This window comes from Perognathus longimembris, chromosome 1 (assembly GCF_023159225.1).
Source record: "Perognathus longimembris pacificus isolate PPM17 chromosome 1, ASM2315922v1, whole genome shotgun sequence".
Lineage (NCBI taxonomy): Eukaryota > Metazoa > Chordata > Mammalia > Rodentia > Heteromyidae > Perognathus > Perognathus longimembris.
Genome location: NC_063161.1, coordinates 18,689,893 through 18,706,391, shown reverse-complemented (window position 1 = coordinate 18,706,391; position 16,499 = coordinate 18,689,893). Strand labels below are relative to the sequence as shown.

General features: G+C 40.7%; 1 protein-coding gene across 1 annotated transcript in view; it reads right to left on the bottom strand.

The window, feature by feature from the left end:
• Positions 1-10,371, bottom strand: part of Cdk17 (cyclin dependent kinase 17) — a 69,893-nt gene extending 59,522 nt beyond the window's left edge. The window contains exon 1 of the mRNA XM_048357771.1: positions 9,844-10,371. The gene's annotated coding sequence lies outside the window, so the exon portion shown is untranslated. The remainder of the gene's footprint in view (positions 1-9,843) is intronic.
• Between the last annotated feature and the right edge of the window lie 6,128 nt (positions 10,372-16,499).

Here is a 16,499-nt window from a genome sequence, read left to right as displayed (position 1 = left end):
CAGTCTCCTGAGTAGCTAGGATTACAGGTGTAAGCCACTAGCACCCGGCATGATATATTTTTAAAGAAATGTCTTTTCATAACTCCCCACTTTTTACATGCACTTGTCATAGGAAATGCAAGAAATGCCTTTCTTCTCTCCTTTCTATACAAAGATTCTAAGTGTCACCTCTGCTGAGAAATCTACCAAATACTTTCAGCAAAATGTCATTCACTCAAGTCGGGCCAAGGCATGATACTTATAATCGCTATTTGGGAGGAGAACATAGGACATTTGAGATTTGAGGCCAGCTCAGGCAAAAAGTTTATCAACAACACCCCTACACACACCTCAAAGAACAAGTTGGCACAGTGTTTCATAACTCTAAACCAAGCTAACACTGGAGTTGTAGGCAGGAAGATCACAGTCTAAGACCAGCTTTGGGGAAATGTATGAGACCCTATTTTGAAAAAAAAAAAAAAAAAAACTACAGTAAAAAAGCTAGGGGTGTGACTTAAGAAGAACAGCACTTGCTAGGAAGTGCAGGGCTCTGAACTCAAACCCCAGTATTGAAAAAAAAAAAAAAAAAAAAGGAACTCTCACGAGTTCTCTTCACCGTTATGTAGCCATTAGTTCACCTTTTGTGGTAACATGAATAAACTGGAGGGAAAAAGTCTATGATCATTGTGTAATTATAATTATATAATCTCTACTGAAATGGTAAAAATGTATATTCCAATTCTGGTAGTCTTATACATATGTTGACATACTGAAGGTTCAAGTTCTACAGTAGACTATCTTGAAGAAAAAATTAGAGACATATATATTATAGGGAGCAGAAATGGCCAACTTCAGTTTTCTCCCCATAAACTTTATTACCACCCCAAAGTCCACATTTTCACTTTCATGAAAGGAGATAAAACATAAAAGTATCAAAACTTAATAAGAAAAACTATATCTTATTATACTAGACATTAAGATAAATTAGAAGACATTGATAATTTTAAAAGCTGAAATGTGAAATGAGCATAATGGGTGGATTGATCCTCCACTCCCCACCAAGGAGAAAAAAACCTCAAGATTTCAAGATTACATACAACAATTTTATGTCACAACTTGAGAAAGGAAGCTGTTAGAATTCAAAAAGTGTCAATAGACTCCTTAGAATTAGAGCAAAAAATACAGGAAGGGGGAATAATTCAACTTTCCAGCAAAGAAGCTCAAATATAATTTTTAATATCTTTCTACACACCCATTACCAAAAGCAAACATTTTAAATACCAATGTGTTAATGAGACTTTGATTTGCTATGTCAAAATATCTGAGGAGTTGGATACTAGTGGCTCACACCTGTAATCTCCATGAGTTGCCACAGTCTGAGAAGTTCCAACATTTTTCAAAGGCCCATGTTCAAAGTCTCAAAGCAACAGTTAAGCTATGAGTTCCTACTAAATTAAAATATCAAAGCAAGTGACTTACTTACAACATACAATGTTACAGAGTAACATAACCATTCCAAATGGAAATCAATTAATATTGGTGCCCTACCACTTGAGACCACCTCCACTTCCAGTTTTTTGCTAACTAGATTTGTCCGCCCTGACAGGCTTCAAACCATTATCCTTAGATGTCACAAACCATGATCCTCAGATTTCACCTTCCTGACTAACTAGAAATACAGGCAGGTCTGAGCTACTGACATCCAGGTAGATACTGTAGTTTTTCTATTTACAATTTACCCACAAGACAACACCTTTGGAGACTATATCCCACTTTGTTCTGTTTTTGCTAATAAATTAGTATACCTCACATGTAATAAAAGTCTCAATTAGGCCAAATTACTGCCCCTTCTTATTGCCTACAAACTGCTTTCTAGATTACTTTCACACAAATACCTCTAACACCATATACCTCCAATATTCAAAACCTTTATGGCTTTTTATTCTCTACTATATAAAAATTTATTTTTAACTTTGTTGGCCATGATTATTCTGACCCTGCTTTACTAATCAATGTTGTCTTTCCTAGTCCCATCATTTCATTGACTTAAACAATACATAACATGCCAGAGAACTATGAAAAAGGAAACAGTCCCTTTGGAGCACTAAGTCGGCCGAAAGAGGGAGAGACTTACGTATAATTACTAACAACATAATGTATTAGTACTACGTGAGACATAAATACTAAACAACTAGACTTCTGCCAGAGTGGAGCAAAGCCAACTTCTGAGGAAGTGACATTTGGCCTCAAAATGAGAATGTGTCTCCAAGTAAGTGTCACAGCAGTGAATTATAACATGCCATTTTCCTCATCTTTGAATTCTAGCACCTACCACAGTGTCTAGTACACATTTCCTCTGTCCTCAAAAAAATACATATTAACTAACTTGAAAGAAGACTATCTCAATTTGGAGAGTAACAAGAGTTTTGATTTGTTAAATGATAATTTCTCACCAATACAAAAATGTATACCAACCTTTGTTTATATTAATGAATATTAATATGTTCTAGAAACAAGTTTTAACTATAATTAAAGAAACAGTAATTAAAAAGCAATTAAATAGATAAGAGAAAGTCAAAGTAACTAACAGAAAATTTATCTTTGGAGCCCTTGCCCACTATTTATAAGTATGCTCACAAATTTAGAACATTCTTGAAAGCATTTACAGTAATAAGTACGTAAAAAATTTAAAGTACTATTAAAAGGTAGGTCTTGTTCTTTAGTCCAGGATGGCCTTCAAATCATCATTTTTCCCTCAATGCTGTGGTTATGGCATGTGACATCATGCTCAAGTAATACTCAGGGTCTGGAAACTGTTCCTGAGCCTTTTTTGCTCAGGCTAGTGTTCTACCACTTTGAGCCACAATGCTAATTCTGGTTTTCTGGTGGTTAGTGTATCTCAGAGACTTTGTCTCATGGAGCTGACTCTGAACCATGATCTTCAGATCTCAGCCTCCTGAGCAGCTAGGATTACAGATGTGAGCCACCACCAGTGCCCAGCTCAGATAAACCTTTTTAATTTGGTAACAAAAAAAATTTTTTTTTCATTGATTCTTACTTTTTTTTTTTTTTTGGTGCCAGTCCTGGGATTTGAACTCTGGTCTGGGTGCTATCTCCAAGCTTTTTTGCTCAAGGCTAGCCCTCTACTACTTTAGCCAAAGCTCTACTTCCCACTTTTTGGTAGTTAATTAGAGATAAGAGTATCACAAACTTTCCTACCAAGGCTGGCTTGAAAATGCACTCCTCAGATCTCAGCCTTCTGCGTAACTAAAATTATAGGCACGAGCCACCTGCAGCAGGCAGTTGATTCTTTCTTTAATGGATTATCTTCAGGAAACATTTTTTTTCCTTTAAATGTGAGCAAAAAAAAAAGATATACATTAACCATACTAATTTGCAACTCTCATGTCGTATCAGTTTTCAATATAAAAACATATTACAAAATGTACAATCTAGTCACATAAATCTACACAGTCATATATAAATAACATTGAAAATTGACACCTGACTTAAAATAAGCAACACCAGTATCAAAAGCCAATGTGTGTGTGTGTATGTGTTTAGATATTTACTTTAAGGCACCATTTTCACTCAATACTATAACATTATATAGACAGCATCATGCATCTTGACTGTCCTCTCTTTGATGGTTTTATGGCTTAGATACAAATTGTTCCCAAAAGCTCAGGTATTGAAGGTTTAGTCCCACCAGGGCAGTTGTTTTAGGCATGGGGCCTTTGGGAAATAATCAGATCATAAGGACTTTAACCTCATGAATGGCTTAATTCCTTCTGGAATTCTTAAGGAGCCATAGAGAGGCAGGAGAAATCTAGCAGGTAAAGCCTAGTTGAAGTTAGGACATGCCAAGGAAAGGAAAATTTTGTCCCTGACCTCTTCTCTCTTCCTTCCCTGCTTCCCAGATACCATGAGGAGAATAGCTTTGGTCAACTCTGTGCTCCCAGCCATGTTCCACCTAATCCCAAACCCAAACCCAAACCCAAAACCATGAGAGAAAGTCTTTCCTCCTTTAAGGTGTGGTTTTTGTTGGTTTGTTTTTCGGGGGGGGGGGGGGGGCAGGGTCAGGGATTTTTGTCACAGCAACAGAAAGATGACTAACAAAGAGAGCTAACAATGAAAGCTAATTTTAACATATGTAAAATCCAAATACGTAAACAAAAAAGTAAATATATCTGTACCTATATATATGTAATTTTTCTCTTTACAGCAGCCATATTCCTTCTATATTCAAGCAACTTGATTGAAAATAAATCTAAGATTAAGGTGTGCTGGCACACACCTGTAATTCCAGCACTTAGGCGCTCAGGAGGCAGAGGCAAGTGGCTGCTAAATTCTAGGCCTACATGAGCTATACAGACATTTTCTGAAGAAGAAAAAAAAAAGAAAACTGGGAAGGGTTAAGAAAGGGGAGCTAACCCTTCTGTACTTCACTTTGACAATAAAGAAAAAAAAAGGGGGGGGAGGGAGCTAAGGTTCCAAGAATACTTTTAGTTTCTTTTTAAGCACTTTGAATTCTTTTTGACAATAAACAAAACGTTATACATTTTGAACAGTTCAGTTTCATGCAGTAAAACTAATTTAGAAAACTAAAATTTCTAATTTACCACTGTTTATATAGAGAGAAGAAACACGTAACACTGAACTTTGCAAATTCCATCACTGTGGAGGCAGTGCAGCATAATGGTTTAAGTTCATGCTTCAAGCTAGAATCTCACGATCACTGTAGTGGTAGAATCCAGAATACAGCTATTTAACCTAAGACCTTTGTTTGCTCATTTGAAAAACTGTACAATGCCTACATAGTGAGCTTCTTGTACAGATTTAACTAAGTAACAATATAGTGCCTACCTAGCCAAAGACACAACCAACTTCTTGCACAGTTCTTACATATTAAATGTTTGAGTACCCCTCACAGCTACCCTCCAAATTAAAGCCTAGTGGCAAGAGTGCTTGCCTCCCACACATGGAGCTCTCGGTTCGATTCCCCAGCACCACATATATGGAAAATGGCCAGAAGGGGCGCTGTGGCTCAGGTGGCAGAGTGCTAGCCTTGAGCAGGAAGAAGCCAGGGACAGTGCTCAGGCCCTGAGTCCAAGGCCCAGGATTGCCCCCCCCCCCCCCCAAAACAAATCCATGCCTAACCTCCCAGTGTGATAGTGACTGCATGTGGGCATGAGAAGAAATTAGATTTAAATGAGTCTTGAGGGTGGGTTCTTATAATGGGATTTGGGTTCTTGTAGAGGAAAATAATCATTTTGTGGTTTTCTTTTCACTCTCCCTTTCTCTCTGCCTCTTTCTCACTCCTGGGCTGTACCTTCAAGGAAGCACCAGAGGAAAGGTCAGACCAGCTAAGAAGATAGGCATCTGAAAATGAGGAAAGCTCTCACTAGAACTCAATCAAACTGATCTCAGACTTCTGGACTCCAGAACTGTGAGGAAATGTTTGTTTTTTAGGCCACCCAGTGAATAGTATTTTGTTATAGAAACTGGAGAAGACAAAGGTAGGTTAGGTTATATCAAAATATATTTTTAGAAGAGACTTTGGAAAGCCAAGTAATTTTCACATCCTCTCAGTATGCCATAGATCTGTAAATCCACCTCTTCAAACATAGTATTCACTATTGTATGTTATTGCAGAACATAACATTATTAGATTTGCTGGTAAACGGTCTATTGATTTTCCCATTTGGGTAACTGGGAGAACAAAATAGAAGAGAAAGGTACACTCAAAACATTTTTCTGGCCCTTAGCAATTCTGCTTTCTAGGTCAATATTTTGCAGACATCTAAAGTAAATACCTCCCCCCCTCACTCTCCCTTCCCCAAAAAAGTAAACACTAACTACATTGTGAACAAAAATAATGATAAAAGAATTTACCAGTGACAAGATTCTTAAAAGCCAGTCTAATCAGTCTTCTCTCCACTGGTTCCAAGAAACTGGCAACATTACAGACTGCCAGTGACCTATATTGTGTTCTAATATATGCATGTATGCCATATAAAACACATTTTAAATACCATAAACCTATGGCTTATCTTCATCATTTAAAACACAAAGTACCACAATCACTTTATAAAGAATACTTCGTAGATAGGCACCAGTGGCTTGTGCCTATAATGTAATCCTACTTACTCAGGAGGCTGAGATCTGAGGACTGCTTTTCAAAAGTCCAGCAATTAAAGTCTGAAAGATAGAAGTCAAGGTGTGGCTCACGTGGTGGTGTAGCATAGCACTGGCAGTGAGGGAAAACAGCCCAGGAATAGCACCTAGCCTCAGGACTGGCATTAAAACAAAAACAAAACCTTCCTAATGTCTTTAAAGGTTTAAGCAAAAATTACTCATTCAGAAATTCCAAAGAACCTACATTTCTTCTTCCTTTCCTCCTACAAAAGGAGAGAAAATGTGGGCTGGGGATATAGCCTAGTGGCAAGAGTGCCTGCCTCGGATACACGAGGCCCTAGGTTCGATTCCCCAGCACCACATATACAGAAAACGGCCAGAAGCGGCGCTGTGGCTCAAGTGGCAGAGTGCTAGCCTTGAGCGGGAAGAAGCCATGGACAGTGCTCAGGCCCTGAGTCCAAGGCCCAGGACTGGCCAAAAAAAAAAAAAAGGAGAGAAAATGTATAGCATAGATCGAATGCCCTGGAGATTAATTTGAAGCTGGCTTTAACATATATTATCAATAAATTAAACTATCCACCTTGGAAATATAAATGCTGTGTAGAAGACTGCCAGAACATGATTCCATAACTTTACAGACTTAAGGATCAGCAAGTAAGGTTTAAAATGTAATACCTTATAAATATTTAGCGCTATCAAACAAAGAAAATGGGCAAAAAAAAGTGTTCACAGAGAATCTTTTTATGCCAAGTAGTATCTTTACACGTGAATAGATTTTTTTTTTTTGCTTGCCGTTACAGCTTCTGCTGTTCACAATAAAGTATGTGTACTGTTTCTCAGTTCGTATTATTTTGCCAGTGAAGGAAAAGGGGGGAAATGTACTGCACAAAAGGAGAAATAAGCCCTGACAGAGCAAAGCCAATGATTCCATATGCCATCTCTCTGCATCACCACTGTAGCACTGAACCAGTAACTGAAAATTGGATAGAACAGACATACATAGAACCTCCTGGGTCTAACTGGCTAACCCTTGATACAAAGCAAGCAACTGATTTTCCAGTTTTTATAAAGCCAATGACTTACTAGTGAGATGAGGTGCAAATTAAATCAATTCCTCCAATTTCATCTTTGCTTACTATGTACCTACCTATTTTGACCTTCTAGTAACCAGATGGCTATTAAACTACTTTAAGTACTCAACACTAAAAGTTACTTTGTTGCGTGAAATCCAAATATGAGAATAGAAACATTCTTTTATAGTAGGCAAATTAAGGTATTAACAAGACTTTAAATTCTACCTTCACTTTTCTTTTCTGATGGAAAAATAATATGAAAATTTGTAAACTCTAGAAAAAAATAAACCACCAAAAAGTCAACCATTGAGAAACATTTGTTAACTTTTGGGGAGTTTTTTTTCCCCTTTTCCTTAGAAGTAACACAAATGTTGGTTATCTGAGCAGGCATTAATAAATAATAAAGATGTAGTTTAAAAAAACAACAATGTACCATCAATATGGCCTCCTGAAAAATGTTATATAAACATCAGAAAAAATACGTGACCTGTAATTTCACACAAAGTCTCCAGTATGTTTAGTTGGGCTGGAGTAGGGAGTCCCTAAAACCAGAGAATAATCCTTAAAGTAAAATTTCTTAGCATGTTAGTGTCAACAGCTTCACGGGCTGCTAGACAACTGCATACAGACACCACCACCAATGGCTCTTTATCAAGCAGGCTTTCCTTTACTTCCTTCCCACACCTACTTCAGTATGTTTTTATGCTTCATTAGGAAAATCAAGTAATTAATATTTGCATAATGATTTTAAAGCAGCTTAAATTCATGAATCTGCAGTTTTGCTTTGAAGCACATCAAACAGTGCTTTGGGCCTATGAAATGGTTTACCATATAAAAGGATATATATTGTTTTACATTCTGTTATTTTCTCATAATGTTATAATATAAAAATAAAATAATATTCCCTAGAGAGTCACACGTTTTCCTTTTGTCCCAGCCCACTATTTATGGGAATATGCAGATATTAGAATAAGGAAGAGTGAAACGATTTCATAACAAAGCAACATCCCAACGCTTAATAAGCCAACTCTTTAAGACTAATGAAAGGACAAAAATAAAACCAGTGATAAAACCACTAGCAATTTTGCCCTCATAATATTTAGCCTAGCCTTATTTCCAGCTTCAAGGGGGGTTTAGGTCAACTCAAAAGATCAGAGCTCTTAAAACCTCATTCATTTTCTTCTGCTCAATGGTTAACAAAGTCAATCTAAAACATAGTAACTCTGATTTGTTACCTTGATCTTGCACAAATAAATGCCTCAAAAAAAAAATCCAAAGAAAAGAGAGAAGGAGAAGGCGAAGGAAAGAAAGAAAGCAAGAAAGAGGGAGAGAAACAAAAACAACTTTGAGGCAAGAACTGTCTGTCTTTAAGTCAAGTCTTTCCGGTGACACTTCACAAGTCTGGCTGCCAGGAATACACTTTTGCCGACCCCCACCCCCACCCCCGGTATGACCACGACTGAAAACAAAATTTGCCACTTCTGTTTCTAGAAAATCAATTTGGTGAAGAGTAGAAAGGGGACGTGTCTTCTTCGGTGGACATATTAACATACAAGAAGAGAGGCGCCACGGATTTCAGCTAAACGCTTTTGCCACTTTTGCAGAAGAAAAGCTAATTGTTAATATGGCCATGTGACACTGTAGATCCCAGAAAGGAAAAGGGTGGGAGGAAGACCGAGGAGTTCAAGGCAGTTCAGGGTCAGAACAAGCTCAGGCATCCTGTCATTAGCCAACGTTCGCTAAGCTGAAGGCAAAACACTGCTTACCCGAAAAGGGAGTGGGTTGAAAACTAGGGGGAGAGTGAAGGAGAAAACACCGGAGAGTCAATGTGGCAGGCAGTGTGGGGGTGATGGGAGGGAGTTGGGGAGCAAAAAGCATCTGGGTACAAAAAAAAAATCGCCGAGAAAAGCGACTGCAGCCAAGACGACACATTTGGCACCCTCCCTTATGCCCCGCCATTGGTTCCCGGAGCTTCCAATGTTCCCTCCGCCTCCCCCTTCAGACCCACACCGGGGGGCGGGGGGGGGGGTGACCCGCCGACCCCGCGGGCTGCCCCGATCTTTGTCTCGGCCCGCGCCCCACGCGCGGACTCCTCCTCCTCTTCGGATCCCCCTCCTCCCAGGAGCTGCTCCTCCTCCTCCACGCTCCCACCCGCGCGCGCACAGCCTCGGCGTCTCCAAGGAGCCCGGGCGCCGCGGCCGCCGCCCCCTCGCCCACCTCCCGCCGCCCCGCGCCCCCTGCCTTCCCCGCCAGCGCGCGGCGGAGGCAGCGCCGCCCGCGCCCCCCAACCAACTCCACCCCCGCCGGGAGCGGGGGGACCTTTGTGTCTCGGGGGACTTTCCGTCCCCCGCCTCCGCCGCCGCCCTCCGGAGACCACAGCGACTGTAAAGCACAAGCAGCAGCGGAGCCGGGGCGCCTCCTGGGAAGACCCTGGGTGGGAGGGCCGAAGCCCCTCATCCTGCCCGCGGAAATGCCCGGGCCATCCGGGGTCCGCGTCCACCCCGATGAGTGACGGACAGGGCACACGCGAGCCCCGGTGCCGCGCCGCCTCTCGCAACTTCCCCGCCGGGCCTGCGTTCCCCTTCGTGTCCCTCTTCCCTACCCCCTAGCTGACCCGGTGGCGAGGGACCGGGCAGCTCGGCCGCCAACTCACCAGCAAGTGCAGGGGACCCCGCGTCCCGGGGCGAGGCCAGGCGCGAAGGGAAAGCGGCTCCGCCGACGCCCGCGGCAACCGGATGCAGGTCCGGGTCCCGGCGGCCGGCAGCCCCGAGGCGCCTCGGCGGCGCAGGCCTCCGCCGCCCGTCTTCCGGCTCCGGCCGGGGGGTGCGGAGCTCCGGGAGGACCCGCCGAGGCCTCGCTCTCACGCGTGGCTGAGCCCCCCGGTCAACATGGCTCCTGGGCCGCAGAGCCGCGCGGGCGGCCCACTAATCCGCGCCGGCCCCGCCGGGCTCCTTCCCCACCGCGGTGGTGCGGGCGCTGGACGGCGGCGAGCTGAGGAGACCGCGGTCGCCGCTCTCGCTCGCTGAGTGCGCGTCGCTCTCCCGCTCGGCGCCTATGGATGGACGCCTCCGCCTGTTCCCCGGACGAGAGCGAGCAAAAAAGACTTTTATTGAAACGATCCAACCAGCGGCGGCGGAGAAAGGCGACCGGCCGCGGAGCTCCCCCACCCCCGCCTAAGCGGCTCGCCAGGGGCAGCGCGACCCCTGCCGGCGGCGGCGGCGGCGGCGGCGGCGGCGGCGGCGGCGGCAGCGGCAGCGGCGGGGGGCGGGGCCGGCGATGAGGGGCGGGGCCTGAGGGCGGGGTTGCGGGGTGGGGTATCCCCAGGAAACCCGCGCCCTGCGATCGGGGGTCTCGGGGTCTCCCGCTTCTGTACTCCCGCTGCACCGGGGTTGTGGAGACCCTACCCACCCCCTCAGTAATGGAAAGACGGGGTAGCGTCCCTCCATAGCGCCTGAAGAAGAAATGGAAGAATTTTAGCCTCATCTTTCTTCCCAGTTCCCAAACAAAATCAAAACTCTGGCTTGGGTCACCCCAGTGCTTTCTGCAGAATGTCAATGGCATTCTCTACTGGCTTTCTACACGGTTGGTATCAAAAGACCCACGCTGAAGCACGTGGACCACTGCAACTCTTTCTCCTGCTTTGTGCATGGGTGGCTGGCACTAGTACAGTCATCATGCATGCACGCAGCCTTCATGCATGCATTTGGCCATTTAAACTGCAATGTTTTTCTAGGGTACCATATTCTTGACATTATGCTAGGCCCTAAGAGCCTGAGGATCCTGTCAGGATTGGAGAAAACCAACAGTTACAAAATCTGAAGGGGTAGAGAGGGGGAATAGATATCAAGGTGTTATGTGAACGGAACCAACAGCTGTTGCACTGGTTAGGTTTTGTTTTCTTGAAAAAAGCAGGCTGAGAGTGGTTGGCCCAGTCTCTGTAAACATTTCTTACTTTCTTCTTTCCTAGAGGCTAAAAAGCTAGTTCAGGAATGAACACAGCCTAGTGAAAGTGAAGATAAACTAAAGTAGTATTGACCCACTTTTTGTTCACAATTAAAAATAGAGGCATAAAGTAAAAACAAACTTAAAACCCCTAGTGGGAGATAATAGTATAGAAAGAAGAGACTAGGGACGGGATGTAGGTAACAAAAACAAGACGGGGGGAAAAAATGGTCTTTTTTTTTTTTCCATTTTAACTCCCGGAAGTAGACAATAAATTTTAAATGTAGTTTCAAATTACCTTATGTTCTAAGAACTTCTGACAATTGTCTTGGATTCTGGGTAAATCTGTTTTTGAAAATAATACCTGCTGGTTTCTTTGTGTTGTTGGGCAAAGTTATGTATCTCTGCTCTTGTAACTAACCATACAAGTCAATCAGACTTCTCTAAAATTACCAGGAACCATAAATTAACAACTATTAGGTCTTCACATACTTAGCACTTGTTTACCATGTAAAAATGCAAATATACTTAACAAGATTTCCTTTACAGCAAGTGTGCTTTAAAAATAAAAGCACTGTTAATAATACTTTTTAGGCTTACAAGTCAGTTTTATAATATAGCAAGAACTGGAATTATTTTCAGAATTCTTTTTTAAGTTAGAGACAAAAATGTTTATACATAACCTACTTTTGTGCCAAGCATTTTTACATCTTTGCCTTACTTTAAAGAATAATTACATGCTTTTTTGTTCTCTTAAAAAGTAGACAACATCACCCCCAAAAAAAGTATACAAAATTACATCCTAAGTTTCAGCACCAATAATTCTCCTTTATAGACTAGAATTGTCCCCTTAGAAATAAGATTATTGTAGCTGCCTCATCCTAAAATGCTCAAGAATATGTTCTCCTTTTCCTCCCACACTACCAAAATTTGGAAGTTAGGTTGAGAGCTGACAATGTGGCTCAAGTACTAAAATGTCAGATGAGCAACTAATTCATACCCTATTACCATAAATAAAAGAGCTTAGATGATCATTTTATTGTTCTATTTGTTCTTTCATTAATATAATAATTTACTAACTGCAAGTTATGCACTCAGTGTTGTGCTAGATATTGAAGATAAAGAGTTAAACAAGACAAGGTTTTCCCTTTTGGAACTGTATTCTATGGTGGGAATAAGCAACAAACATGTGAATCACTTAAGGACTTCATGGACATTATAATCATGGAGATGAAGAGGATGAAACTGTAATGGAAATAAAATTGAAGAGGGTTCAGCACCTAAAAGACCTCTCTATCTCTATCTTTCAGATGGTAAGGTCAGCAAAGATGGGATGATGCACAGAGGCTAAAACCATGGGTTTATTCTTGGAACCACTCAGTAAACTATTTCATGGAGAAATAGTCACACACACAAAACAATGGACAAGGGAATTTCATTATTTGTCTCAATTTTATTTTTAAATTTACAAATAGAAGTTTGGGTATGTTAATTGGCTTTTTTAAACTAAAAGGAAATACTGGGCATTTCTTATGAAAAAGTGATAGATAGATAGATGGATAGATAGATAGATAGATATACAAATATCTACATATGTATATATGCCCATTTACTTTGAATATTTCCAAAACCATGATGATACATACGCCCTAGTGCTTAGAGAAGAGAGAGGCTCAGGAAGAATTCCAAATTCAGATGCACTTGGGAAATGTCATATACTCTTTCCTTTCTGCAAAGTTGGAATGCACATTTATGTATAGAAAGCTCTAAATTCTAAAGTTAAAAATAGTTTTTTTCCCCCAGCAAAACCAGTGCTTCCCAAAATATTTTAACCATAGAACAACAGTATCATAAGACATGCATGAAAATGTAGAGGAAAGTCACTGAACTTTGGACAGAGAGAAGAAAAGATGGAGCCAGACAGTCATTTGCTGTGATGCACATTCTTGAGTATGACATTGTCTTGAAGCAAATAGGAAACATATCCAGCTAAGATATGGAAAAGAGGGTGAGGATGTAACTTAGAGGTCAAGGTGATAAGAATACTTGATTGTATTCATAAGGCCCTCCCTATATTTGATCTTCAACTTCACCAAAGAAAGATTTAAAAATAAAAATAAGTAAACAACAATAAGACATAGTGGTGAACAGCTACAATCCCAGCACTTGACAGGCATGGGTAGAATTGAGGTATCAAGACAAGCTGGGGAAAAGGTGGAGACCATATCTTATTTTAAAAATTAGCAAAAGGGGTTGGGTGCCAGTGGCCCATGCCTGTAATCCTAGCTATTCAAGAGGCTGTGATCTGAGGATCACAGTTTGAAGCCATCCTGAGCAGGAAAGTCCATGTAACTCTTATCTCCAATAAACCACTCAGAAAAAGCTGGAAGTGGTGCTGTGACTCCAGTGGTAGAGTGCTAGCCTTGAGCACAAACAGGCTTAGGGACAATGACCAGGCCCTGTGTTTAAGCCCTAGGACCGGCGAGAGGAGAGAGAGAGAGAGAGAGAGAGAGAGAGAGAACACCAAAATGTACTGGAGATATAACTCAAGCCATAGGCTTCACGTTCCAACTCATTAGCACAGAACAAAATAAAACAAACCAAACACAGATATGCCATTTTCAGGTGCTACACATGAGGAGGTTCTCAAACTGTTGTCCTTGAGCCAAGAATAGTAATGCCATCAGGGAATTTCTCTCTCTCTCTCTTTTTTTTTTTTTTTTTTTGTCAGTCCTGGGGCTTGGACTCAGGGCCTGAGCACTGTCCCTGGCTTCTTTTTGCTCAAGGCTAGCACTCTGCCACTTGATCCACAGCACCACTTCTGGCCATTTTCTGTATATGTGGTTCTGGGGAATTGAACCCAGGGCCTCATGTATACGAGGCAAGCACTCTTGCCACTAGGCCATATCCCCAGCCCACCAGGGAATTTTTTAGAAGTACAAATTTACAGACCACCTCTAACCAAGTGAATCAGAAATTCTGCTTACAGACCCAGTAAACTGCTTTACCAAGTCTTCTAAGATTCTGTTATACAATAAAATTTGAGAACCATTGTTTTATGCAATATCATGTTAGCTTTATTTATGTACAAAATAATTTCAGCACATCTGAATGCTTGTGGCACTTTCAATTATTGTTTAAAATTCATAAAGTGATTAGTTACTTCACATAACAGAAAAAAAATTTTTTTTAATCTTGGTCTGATCCCTGTTTTGAGAGACTGAATATTATAGAAGATCTGGGAGTTTTATTTGTTTTCTTTCTTTGCTACAAGAATAAAAAAAAAAGCTAAGAACAGTAATCAACTTTTTTCTCCTAAGTATCACTTGAGAAAATAACTTTGCAATTGGTAAAAATGACGCTATAGATACATAAAGAGTTTTATCAATGTCTTTGAAAAACCCACTCTGAAAACAGACCATCCAACATTATCCTTACATTAATGTCTGTAAATATTTTATACCTACCTAACACCTGTCAGACAACTGTATACCATTGCATAATAATATAGTATTAGAATATTTCCACAGACTTAAAAGTTACAAATTTGAGGAAGGACATTTCTTCAAAACTCCAAATTTGGAATATTAGATTTAACTCTACTGGATTAATAACATCTAAGCTTTTGGGTTCTGTGGAAGGAGCAATATAAAAAGCTTTCAGGACAGTGATGTCATGTGCCCTCACGAATAAATGAATCTAGGAATGAAACTTTGTCTTGGCAATAAAGGAGGACATGATTTTCAAATATTTTGTTTTGAAATAGTTCTCTAGTTGCTTAGAGAACATTAGACATTAAAAAGTGATTAAGTATCCTTTCCTTCATTCTCTATTTCTCTATTCCTTTCTTCCTTTCGTTCCCACCTCCCTAAACTTGCTTGCTATTTTGTCTACTCAGAGTAAAGAGGTGGATTTTTAACCAAATAAAATGCATTTAAAGGTTATTTAAATATCCCTTAAAATGAAACCCTTTATGAAACTAGCTATAAGATTTTTAAATTTCTTCTCTTTTAAAAAGTGAAAGCTGGGGCAGGATGACTTTTTTTCTGGTAGGCACAGTAAGGATGACGTAGTAATTGGCCATGTTCCCAGAGGAAAATGATCAATGAATATTGATCCTTTTTTCTTCATCTTTTTTGAAAAACAAGAGAAATTAGAAAGGAGGAAATAGCAGTAGCCTGTGGTTTGTTGTCTTTGAAATTTTTCTCAGTGATATGCTTTAGGTCAGTTGATCAGACTGAATAGGAGTCTCCTAATTTTTAGCCATGAATCAGAAGGGCAAGTTTTTAGTAAGCTTACTTTGCCTTGTTCAAGCCAACATGAATCCCAGAACCATTTGAGAATGCATATGACTTATGAAGAAGAGGCTAGGGAAAATACTTGGTATTTAGACACTGGAAAAATAAAAATCAAGGAGAGTAGGAAGAGGAAAAGAAAAGTAAGAAGTAGGGAAAAAGAAGAGAAGAAGAAATAAGCCTTACAAACATAATTTTGTTTCAGCAATAAGGCGATTATAAATGTTAATAGTGTTCAATTCATGTAATAGAGGGAGGAAAGAATACAAAACCACAAAGCTAAGCAGGTCAGGGTTTGACTCCTGAAGCTCTATTACGCAGTAATTGGGTTTTGTAACCAATCAGATTGGATGAGTCCTGGCTTTGCCCTAGTGAGATATTAGTAGGTTACTTTACTAAGATATTAGTAAGTTACTTAACTGTTTCCCCATACATAAACTTGGCATAGTAATATGCTTGTCTGTAAGAACTCAGTGAGATAATGAATAAATGCTTTGTACTGCAATGTTTTTTAGCTATAAGTTACATTAACAGCAACTTAACCTATATGGAAACATGCTTTTGTTAAGAGGATTGAAAAGGCCAGGTGTAGTATAGTCTATGGAGACATCTTAGCCAACAGCACACATGATATCATCAGAGACTTTTTTTTTTTCCTTTTGATTCTGCCTCTGGCAGTCTTGGCTCATCCTCTCACTAGGTCAACAGACAGCTGCAATGTCTATAGTTCTAGTTTTCCAACAATATGTCCAGTAGCATGAACATTAGCTCGAATTAGTCCAGCTTGAAACACAGACTGTGAATGTATCCAAGGCAGTCAAGTAGTTAGCTTGGGCCTAGATATATGCTTTACCCTGATGCCAAGGTAAAATCGGCTTCACATTCATCATAGGTGCTGAAAGCATGGAAAGAGAGATCCCTGAAACAAAGAAGGGTACTCTTGCAATAGGAAGGAAAGTGGATGTGAGGCATCAGCCTAATTAAAATGCAGAAGCCAGGGACTAGCAGGCTTTATCATTTGCTAGCTCCAGAAAATCTACCTCGGAACACAGTTGCTCTCTCTCTCTTGTGG